Here is an 11,643-nt window from a genome sequence, read left to right on the forward strand (position 1 = left end):
GCAGCCTCAGAGTTGTGTAATTTTGTGTTAGGGTTGCAGTCTAGCTGTCTAGATTGTAACTTGTGGGACACCGCACACACTAGGTGCTCAGTAAGTACAACTGATCGTGGGCTTGGACGGGGCGGTAATCCGTTTGTATTTCCGTGTGTCCTCCCCTCTGTGAGTTAGTGTTTGTGCGCGCTCGTGTGTGCGCTATCGCTGTTTTGTTGCAATAATAATGATGATAATGATGATGGCATTTATTAAGTGCCAATAATAATAATAATAATAATAATTGGCATTTGTTAAGCGCTTACTATGTGCAAAGCCCTGTTCTAAGTTACATATCTATTCTATTTATTTTATTTTGTTAGTATGTTTGGTTTTGTTCTCTCTCTCCCCCTTTTAGACTGTGAGCCCACTGTTGGGTAGGGACCGTCTCTTGATGTTGCCAATTTGTACTTCCCAAGCGCTTAGTACAGTGCTCTGCACATAGTAAGCGCTCAATAAATACGATTGATGATGATGTTGGGTAGGGACTGTCTCTATATGTTGCCAATTTGTACTTCCCAAGCGCTTAGTCCAGTGCTCTGCACATAGTAAGCGCTCAATAAATACGATTGATGATGATGTTGGGTAGGGACTGTCTCTATATGTTGCCAGCTTGTACTTCCCAAGCGCTTAGTCCGGTGCTCTGCACACAGTAAGCGCTCAATAAATACGATTGATTGATTGATTCTAAGCGCTGGGGAGGCTACAGGGTGATCAGGTTGCCCCACGTGGGGCTCACGGCCTTCATCCCCATTTTACAGATGAGGGAACTGAGGCTCAGAGAAGTGAAGTGACTCGCCCAAGATCACACAGCAGACATGTGGCAGAGCCGGGATTCGAACCCATGACCTCGGACTCCAAAGCCCGGGCTCTTTCCACTGAGCCACACTCGATAGGATTCCCACCCTTTATTCACTCCTCCCTCAGCCCCGCAGCGCTTCTGGACATCTTCAGATTTCATCAGAGAACTTCCGAGAAGCAATGTGGCTCAGTGGAAAAGAGCCCGGGCTTTGGAGTCGGAGGTCATGGGTTCAAATCCCACCCCGCCCAGTGTCAGCTGTGTGACTTTGGGCAAGTCACTTCACTTCTCTGGGCCTCAGTGACCTCATCTGGAAAATGGGGATGAAGACTGTGAGCCCCACGGGGGACAACCTGATCACCTTGTATCCTCCCCGGCGCTTAGAACAGTGCTTTGCACATAGTAAGCGCTTAACAAATACCAAAATTATTATTATTATCTATTTATTCATATTAATATCTGTCTCCCCCTCCTCTAGGCTGTAAGCTCAACGGTGGCAGGGAACAGGTTTACCGCTTGTGTTATATTGCACTCTCCCAAGTGCTTTGTGTAGCGTTCTGCACACAGTAAGTGCGCTTATCCTTTAGACTGTGAGCCCACTGTTGGGTAGGGACTGTCTCTATATGTTGCCAATTTGTACTTCCCAAGCGCTTAGTACAGTGCTCTGCACACAGGAAGCGCTCAATAAATATGATTGATGATGATGATGATGATGATGAGCCCACTGTTGGGTAGGGACTGTCTCTATATGTTGCCAACTTGTGCTTCCCAAGCGCTTAGTACAGTGCTCTGCACACAGTAAGCGCTCAATAAATACGATTGATTGATTGATTGATTGATTGATCTCACTGGGCCTCGATCTCGTCCATCTTGCCACTGACCCCCGGCCCCCATCTATTATTTTATTTATCTCTATTATTATTTATCTCTATTGATTTTACTTGTACCCATTTACCACGCTAGAAGCAGCGTGGGCTCAGTGGAAAGAGCCCGGGCTTTGGAGTCAGAGGTCTTGGGTTCTAATTCATTCATTCATTCAATCAATCGTATTTATTGAGCGCTTCCTATGTGCAGAGCACTGGACTAAGCGCTTGGGAAGTCCAAGTTGGCAACATACAGAGATGGTCCCTACCCAACAGTGGGCTCACAGGCAGCGTGGCTCAGTGGAAAGAGCCCGGGCTTTGGAGTCTGAGGTCATGGGTTCAAATGCCGGCTCTGCCAATTGTCAGCTGTGTGACTTTGGGCAAGTCACTTCACTTCTCTGGGCCTCAGTTACCTCATCTGGAAAATGGGGATTAAGATTGTGAGCCCCCAGTGGGACAACCTGATCACCTTGTAACCTCCCCAGCGCTTAGAACAGTGCTTTGCACGTAGTAAGCGCTTAATAAATGCCATTATTATGATTATTTATTATTAACCCCGGCCCCGCCACTTGTCAGCTGTGTGACTTTGGGCAAGTCACTTCACTTCTCTATGCCTCAGTTCCCTCATCTGAAAAATGGGGATTAAGACTGTGAGCCCCCCGGGGGACAACGTGATCACCTTGTAACCTCCCCAGCGCTTAGAACAGTGCTTGGCACGTAGTAAGCGCTCAACAAACACCAACATTGTTATTACTATTCTATTTATTTTGTTTACGATGTGCATCTAGCTAGAATTCTACTTATTCTGAGGATTTTGACACCTGTCTCCGTGTTTTGTTTTGTCGTCCGTCTCCCCCTTCTAGACGGCGAGCCCGCTGTCGGGTAGGGACCGTCTCTCTATGTGGCCAACTTGGGCTTCCCAAGCGCTTAGTCCAGTGCTCTGCACACAGGAAGCGCTCAATAAATACGATTGAATGAATGAATATATAAGTCCCGTCCCTGGAACACCCTCCCTCCTCAAATCCGCCAGACAACAACTCTCCCCTCCGCTTCAAAGCTTTATCGAAGGCCCATCTCCTCCAAGAAGCCTCCCCTGACTAAACCCTCCTTTCCTCTTCTCCCATCCCTTCTGCATCGCCCTGATTTGCTCCCTTTTCCCTTCCCTTCTCCCAGATTTCCATTTCCGTAATTTATTTCGGTTAACGTCTGTCTCCCCCTCCAGCCTGTAAGCTCCCTGTGGGCAGGGAATGTGTCTGTTTATTATTCAGTCGTGTTTATTGAGCGCTTACTGTTGTGCAGAACACTCCGAAGCGCTTAGTACAGTGCTCTGCACAGAGCAAGCGCTCCAAATATATGATGGAATAAGTAAATGCATTCATTCATTCATTCAATCGTATTTATTGAGCGCCGCCTGTGTGCACAGCACTGGACTGAGCGCTTGGGAAGTCCAAGTTGGCAACATAGAGAGACGGTCCCTACCCGACAGCGGGATCACAGTCGAGAAATGTGACCGAATGATTGTTTTATTTGCGTTACTTTGTTCATTTAAGGGGGAAGGGGGCAGGTTCTTACCGCTAGACCCCGCGGCTTCTTATTCTTAGGCCTGTCTTCCTGGGAGAATGGGTTCCGCGTGTTGACCATGGAGGAGAATAGTAATATCACAATAATAATTGTACTTGTTAAGCCCTTACTACGTACCAAACACCGTTCTACGTTCTGGGGTAGATACTTATTTATTTTATTTTGTTAGCATGTTTGGTTTTGTTCTCTGTCTCTCCCTTTTAGACTGTGAGCCCGCTGTTGGGTAGGGACTGTCTCTAGATGTTGCCAATTTGTACTTCCCAAGCGCTTAGTACAGTGCTCTGCACATAATAAGCGCTCAATAAATACGATTGATGATGATGATGATGGTGATACAAGTTAATTTCCAGATTGAGCCCCCTCCTTCTTCTCCCCCTTCTCTCCCTCCCCATCCCCCCCGCCTTACCTCCTTCCCCTCTCCACAGCACCTGTATAGATGGATATGTTTGTGCATATTTATTACGCTATTTATTTATTTTACTTGTACATATTTAGTCTATTTAGTTTGTTAATATGTTTTGTTTTGTTGTCTGTCTCCCCCTTCTAGACCGTGAGCCCGCTGTTGGGTAGGGACTGTCTCTAGATGTTGCCAATTTGTACTTCCCAAGCGCTTAGTACAGTGCTCTGCACACAGTAAGCGCTCAATAAATACGATTGATGATGATGATGATGATGATACAAGTTAATTCCCAGACTGAGCCCCCTCCTTCTTCTCCCCCTTCTCTCCCTCCCCATCCCCCCCGCCTTACCTCCTTCCCCTCTCCACAGCACCTGTATAGATGTATAGATGTTTGTGCATATTTATTACGCTATTTATTTATTTTACTTGTACATATCTAGTCTATTTAGTTTGTTAATATGTTTTGTTTTGTTGTCTGTCTCCCCCTTCTAGGCCGTGAGCCCGCTGTCGGGTAGGGACCGTCTCTCGATGTTGCCAACTTGGAGCGCTTAGTACAGCGCTCTGCACACAGTAAGCGCTCAATCAATACGATCAAATGAATGAACGTGCGTCTCGGTGATCCTGCGTGTAACCTTTTGGAGGACTGGTATTTGGTTCGACCAACTCCATTACGTTGAACTTTTCCAAACCCACAGTCGGAGCTCAATAAATACCAATCCCATGATTAATTGATTGGCTGGTGTATTTGTGTCTAAATGCCCGTCCTTTAATTTTCCAAGCGTCGCCTACGGTTGTTTCTCTGAGCGTATATGTGGCTGGGTAGTTTCGGTTATTGGGAGGGACGTGACACAAAGATATTCAGGTGATGTTTGCACACACACACACACACACACACACACACACACACACACACACACACACACACACACACACACACAACACACACACTATCATTCTGCCCGGACTCTGCCCCTTTCCGTGCCAGAAAAACTCTTCATTTGTCTCCCATGTTTGTTTCGGGAATTACCGGCTGAGGTTACTTTAGCTGGAACCCACTGTGTGTTTGTGTGTGTGTGTGTGTGTGTTGTGTGTGTGTGTGGGGGGGGTGTCTGTGTGTTTGTGGGAGGGACATTGCAGTATCAGAGGTTGAGAAGCAGCAGGGCCTCACAGATAGAGCCCCGGCCCGGGAGTCACAGGGTCATGGGTTCTAATCCCGTGTCCCGTGACCTTGGGCCAGTGACTTCCCTTCCCTGGGCCTCAGTTCCCTCCTCTGTAAAATGGGGATCGAGGCTGGGAGCCCCTCGTGGGTCAGGGAGCGGATCCAACCCGATTTGTTCGCATCCACCCCAGCGCTTAGTACAGTGCCTGGCCCATAGTAAGCGCTTAACAAATACCATCATCATTATTATTAGCGGGAGAGCCTCTAAGCACTTGATAATAATAATCAATCAATCAATCGTATTTATTGAGCGCTTACTGTGTGCAGAGCACTGTTCTACTCTATTTATCTTGTACATATCTATTCTATTTATTTTATTTTGTTAGTATGTTTGGTTTTGTTCTCTGTCTCCCCCTTCTAGACTGTGAGCCCGCTGTTGGGTAGGGACTGTCTCTATGTGTTGCTGACTTGTACTTCCCAAGCGCTTAGTACAGTGCTCTGCACACAGTAAGTGCTCAATAAATACGATTGATTGATTGATTGACTGATATGGAGACGGCCCCTACCCAACAGTGGGCTCACAGTCTAGAAGGGGGAGACAGAGAACAAAACAAAACATATTAACAAAATAATAATAATAAAAACTTCACTTCTCTGGGCCTCAGTGACCTCCTCTGTAAAATGGGGATGAAGTCTGGGAGCCCCCCATGGGACAAACTGATCACCTTGGAACCTCCCCAGCGCTTAGAACAGTGCTTTGCACATAGTAAAAGCTTAATAAATGCCATCACTATTATTATTATGTTGCCAACTTGTACTTCCCAAGCGCTTAGTACAGTGCTCTGCACACAGTAAGCGCTCAATAAATACAATTGATGATTATGATGATGATGATCTCAATTAATTATTATGTGACCAACTGTGTGTGTGTGTGTGAATGCCCGATTGTGTGTGACTGTGAATGTGTGACCGATTTGACTGTGTTACTGAATTTGTGATTGACTAGACAGCACGAGATGGATTTTTTTTTTGTGTGTGTGTGTGTGTGTGGCTGACTTTGTGACTGTGTTTGTGTGATGGACTGACTGTGAGCGGCTGTACAAGGCTGAATGCCGTGCGTTCTTGGGCACGCACGTCTGAGAGACGCTGTGTGTGACGTTGTGAACGTGAGTAAGTGCGTGGGGCTGTGTGTCACCGGGAATGGGCCTCTGCAGTGTTTATTAATAATAATAATAATGATAATAATAATAATGGCATTTGTTAAGCGCTTACTATGTGCAAAGCACTGTTCTAAGCGCCACAGCACCTGTATATATGTATATATGTTTGTACATATTTGTTACTCTGTTTATTTATTTATTTATTTTGCTTGTACATATCTATTCTATTTATTTTATTTTGTTAGTATGTTTGGTTTTGTTCTCTGTCTCCCCCTTTTAGACTGTGAGCCCACTGTTGGGTAGGGACTGTCTCTCTATGTTGCCAACTTGTACTTCCCAAGCGCTTAGTACAGTGCTCTGCACACAGTAAGCGCTCAATCAATACGATTGATGATGATATAAGGTGATCAGGTTGTCCCACTTGGAGCTCCCAGTCTTCATCCTCATTTTCCAGATGAGGGAACTGAGGCCCAGAGAAGTGAAGTGACTTGCCCATAGTCACACAGCTGACAAATGGCGGAGCCAGGATTTGAACCCATGACCTCTGACTCCAAATCCCGGGCTCGTTCCACCGAGCCACGCTGCTTCTCTCTGTTCGTGACTGAGTACGTGCACGTGTGTGACCGCGTGTACTCGGGTTCGCTCAAAAGGGCTTCTGTGACCCCGATGCGTGGCTCAGTGGGAAGAGCCCGGGCTTTGGAGTCAGAGGTCACGGGTTCAAATCCCGGCTCCGCCACCTGTCAGCTGCGTGACTTTGGGCGAGTCGCTTTTCTCGGGGCCAGAGTTCCCTCACCTGTAAAATGGAGATTAAGACTGTGAAAGCCGCGTGGGACAATCTGATCACCTTGTAACCTCCCCGGCGCTTAGAACAGTGCTTTGCACACAGTTTTGTGTTGTTGTCTGTCTCCCCCTTCTAGACTGTGAGCCCGCTGTTGGGTAGGGACCGTCTCTAGATGTTGCCAACTTGGACTTCCCAAGCGCTTAGCACAGTGCTCTGCACACAGTAAGCGCTCAATAAATACGATTGAATGAATGAATAGTAAGCGCTTAATAAATGCCGTCATTATTATTATTATTATTATCCTCCCTCCGGCCTGGAATGCCCTCCCCCTCCAGAGACGCCAGACCACCACTCTCCCCACCTTCAAAGTCTTCCAGCGCTTAGAACAGTGCCTGGCACATAGTAAGCGCTTAACAAATACCCTCAGTATTATAAGACAGTGCCAGCGCTTAGAACAGTGTTTGGCACGTAGTAAGCGCTTAACAAATACCCTCAGTATTATAAAACAGTGCCAGCGCTTAGAACAGTGCTCTGCGCACAGTAAGCGCTCAATAAATACGATTGAGTGACTGATTGATTCATCCCCATTTTACAGAGGAGGGAACTGAGGCCCAGAGAAGTTAAGGACTGGGTCTGAGATACGGGTGGTAGGAAAGAGTAGATGGAAAGGGGAGGTGGAGAAGCAGCGTGGCTCAGTGGAAAGAGCTCGGGCTTTGGAGGAAGAGGTCATGGGTTCGAATCTTGAGTCCGCCAACTGTCAGCTGCGTGACTTTGGGCAAGTCACTTCCCCTCTCCGGGCCTCAGTTACCTCATCTGTAAAATGGGGATGAAAACTGTGAGGCCCCCCCCGTGGGACAACCTGATCACCTTGGAACCTCCCCAGCGCTTAGAACAGTGCTTTGCACATAGTAAGCGCTTAACAAATATTATTATTATTATTATTATAAAGGTCATGTCTCCTCCCAGAGGCCTTCCCGGATGAAACTCCCCATTTCCCGGCTCCCTTTCTCTTCTGCGACTCCGCAACCTTTGGACATAGAGCCTTTGCCCCTCCCTCGGCCCAACAGCCCTTCTGTCCATATCAAGAAATGATTTATTATCGAGAAGCAGCGTGGCATAGGGGCTAGAACCTGGGGCTCGGAGCCAGAGGTCATGGGTTCAAATCCCGGCTCTGCCAATTGTTAGCTGTGTGACTTTGAACAAGTCACTTCACTTCTCTGGGCCTCAGTTACCTCATCTGTAAAAGGGGGTGAAGACTGTGAGCCCCCCCGTGGGACAACCTGATCACCTTGTATCCCCCCCAGTGCTTAGAACAGTGCGTGGCACATAGTAAGCGCTTAACAAATACTGTCATTATTATTATTATTATTATTCTCTGGGCCTTAGTTACCTCATCTGCGAACTGGGGATTGCGACTGTGAGCCCCCATAGGAGAACTTGATGTGCCTGTATCCTCCCCAGTGTTTAGTAATCAATCAATCAATCAATCGTATTTATTGAGCGCTTTCTGTGTGCAGAGCACTGTACTAAGCGCTTGGGAAGTACAAGTTGGCAACATATAGAGACAGTCCTTACCCAACAGTGGGCTTACAGTCTAAAAGGGGGAACAGTGCCTGACACATGATGTGTTTAACAAATACCATTATTGTTATTATTGATATTAATGTCCATCTTGCTCTCTAGGCTGTAAACGTGTGGTGGGCAGGGAACCTGTCTACCAATTCTGTTGTATCATACTCTCCCAAGCGCTTAGTACAGTTCTCTGCACACGGTAAGCTTCCAAGAAATACCATTGAATGAATGTGTTACTGGCTGGGCCTGGAGGTGACATAGGGTAATAATAATGATAATGATTCTGGCATTTATTAAGCGCTTACTGTGTGCCGAGCACTGTACTGAGCGCTGGGGTGGATACAAACAAAGCGGGTTGGACACAGTCCCTGTTCCCCCATGGGGCTCCCAGTCTCCATCCCCATTTGACAGATGAGGGAACTGAGGCCCAGAGAAGTGAAGCCACTTACCCAAGGTCACCCAGCGGACAAGTGGCGGAGTCGGGATTAGAACCCATGACCTCTGACTCCCAAGCTTAACAAATACTATCATTATTATTATTATTATTATTGTGAGTGTGTGGACAACTACAGGCAGGGGAGGAGAAGGGGGGAAAGGGCGGGCTGGGGGCGGTATATCTAAATATAAACAAACAAACAAACAATTAAAGCTGCCTTTGTGATTCTCCGCGTTCACCGCCTCGGGGCCGGCTCTTCCCCGCCACTCTGTCTCTATCTCTCCACCTGGAGGTCTCTCCCTGTCTCTGTGGCTCCTTCTGGATCTCTGAGTGTCTCTGTCTTTCCACCTGGAGGTCTCTCCTTGTCTCTGTGGCTCCTTTTGGATCTCTGAGCATCTCTGTGTCTCCACGTGGAGGTCTCTCCCTGTCTCTGTGGCTCCTTCTGGATCTCTGAGTGTCTCTGTCTTTCCACCGGGAGGTCTCTCCTTGTTTCTGTGGCTCCTTTTGGATCTCTGAGCGTCTCTGTGTCTCCACGTGGAGGTCTCTCCCTGTCTCTGTGGCTCCTTCTGGATCTCTGAGTGTCTCTGTCTTTCCACCTGGAGGTCTCTCCTTGTCTCTGTGGCTCCTTTTGGATCTCTGAGCGTCTCTGTGTCTCCACCTGGAGGTCTCTTCTTGTCTCTGTGGCCCCTTCTGGATCTCTGAGTGTCTCTGTCTTTCCACCTGGAGGTCTCTCCTTGTCTCTGTGGCCCCTTCTGGATCTCTGAGTATCTCTGTCTTTCCACCTAGAGGTCTCTCCCTGTCTCTGTGGCTCCTTTTGGATCTCTGAGCATCTCTGTGTCTCCACGTGGAGGCCTCTCCTTGTCTCTGTGGCTCCTTTTGGATCTCTGAGCATCTCTGTGGCTCCACATGGAGGCCTCTCCCTGTCTCTGTGGCTCCTTCTGGATCTCTGAGCATCTCTGTGTCTCCACGTGGAGGCCTCTCCTTGTCTCTGTGGCTCTGGATCTCTGAGTGTCTCTGTCTTTCCACCTGGAGGTCTCTCCTTGTCTCTGTGGCTCCTTTGGGATCTCTGAGCATCTCTGTGTCTCCACGTGGAGGCCTCTCCTTGTCTCTGTGGCTCTGGATCTCTGAGTGTCTCTGTCTTTCCACCTGGAGGTCTCTCCTTGTCTCTGTGGCTCCTTTGGGATCTCTGAGCATCTCTGTGTCTCCACGTGGAGGCCTTTCCTTGTCTCTGGGGCTCCTTTTGGATCTCTGAGCATCTCTGTGTCTCCACGTGGAGGTCTCTCCTTGTCTCTGTGGCTCCTTTTGGATCTCTAAGCATCTCTGTCTTTCCACGTGGAGGTCTCTCCTTGTCTCTGTGGCTCCTTTCGGATCTCTGAGCGTCTCTGTGTCTCCACATGGAGGTCTCTCCCTGTCTCTGTGGCTCCTTTTGGATCTCTGAGCATCTCTGTGGCTCCACGTGGAGGCCTCTCCCTGTCTCTGTGGCTCCTTCTGGATCTCTGAGTGTCTCTGTCTTTCCACCTGGAGGTCTCTCCTTATCTCTGTGGCTCCTTTTGGATCTCTGAGCATCTCTGTGGCTCCACGTGGAGGCCTCTCCTTGTCTCTGTGGCTCTGGATCTCTGAGTGTCTCTGTCTTTCCACCTGGAGGTCTCTCCTTGTCTCTGTGGCTCCTTTTGGACCTCTGAGCGTCTCTGTGTCTCCACGTGGAGGTCTCTCCCTGTCTCTGTGGCTCCTTTTGGATCTCTGAGCATCTCTGTGTCTCCACGTGGAGGCCTCTCCCTGTCTCTGTGGCGCCTTCTGGATCTCTGAGTGTCTCTGGCTTTCCACCTGGAGGTCTCTCCTTATCTCTGTGGCTCCTTTTGGATCTCTGAGCATCTCTGTGGCTCCACGTGGAGGCCTCTCCTTGTCTCTGTGGCTCCTTCTGGATCTCTGACTGTCTCTGTCTTTCCACCTAGAGGCCTCTCCTTATCTCTGTGGCTCCTTTTGGATCTCTGAGCATCTCTGTGTCTCCACGTGGAGGCCTCTCCTTGTCTCTGTGGCTCTGGATCTCTGAATGTCTGAATGTCTTTCCACGTGGAGGTCTCTCCTTGTCTCTGTGGCCCCTTCTGGATCTCTGAGTGTCTCTGTCTTTCCACCTGGAGGTCTCTCCTTGTCTCTGCGGCTCCTTCTGGATCTCTGAGCGTCTCTGTGTCTCCACGTGGAGGCCTCTCCCTGTCTCTGTGGCTCCTTCTGGATCTCTGAGTGTCTCTGTCTCTCCCCCCGGAGGCCTCTCCTTGTCTCTGTGAGTCTCTCTGGCCCCCCGATTGTCTCTGCTGATGTGCATCTAGCTTTACTTCTATTTATTCTGATGACTTGACACCTGTCCCCATGTTTCATTTTGCCGTCTGTCTCCCCCTTCTAGACTTTGAGCCCGTTGTTGGGTAGGGACCGTCTCTCTAGGTTGCCGACTTGGACTTCCCAAGCGCTTAGTACAGTGCCCTGCACACAGTAAGCGCTCAATAAATACGATTGAGTGAATGAAACGCCCCCGTGGATGTGTAGGGCGTGGATCCTGCCTGTGCTAGGGGGTCGGGGGGCGTGGGGGGAGGGTGGTCTCTCCGGGGCCCTGTCTCTCTGTCTCTGTGGCTGTCTCCCCCTGTCTCTGTCCCTCTCCCCGTGTCTCTGGGTCCTTGACCCTGCGGGCTGGGAATCAGTGTGGGTCCGTCCGCCGGTCACGGTTTGGTCTCCTCCTCCCAGCCGGGCCTTGGCAGCTCTGTCTCTGCGTGTGTGTCTGGGTGTGTCAGGGTGTCTGGGTGTGTCAGGGTGTCTGGGTGTGGGTGTCTGTGTCTGTGCCCGTGCGTCTGTGTGTGTGTGTGTGTGTGTGTG

The sequence above is a fragment of the Tachyglossus aculeatus genome, chromosome Y4 (assembly GCF_015852505.1).
Source record: "Tachyglossus aculeatus isolate mTacAcu1 chromosome Y4, mTacAcu1.pri, whole genome shotgun sequence".
In the NCBI taxonomy this organism is placed as follows: Eukaryota; Metazoa; Chordata; class Mammalia; order Monotremata; family Tachyglossidae; genus Tachyglossus; species Tachyglossus aculeatus.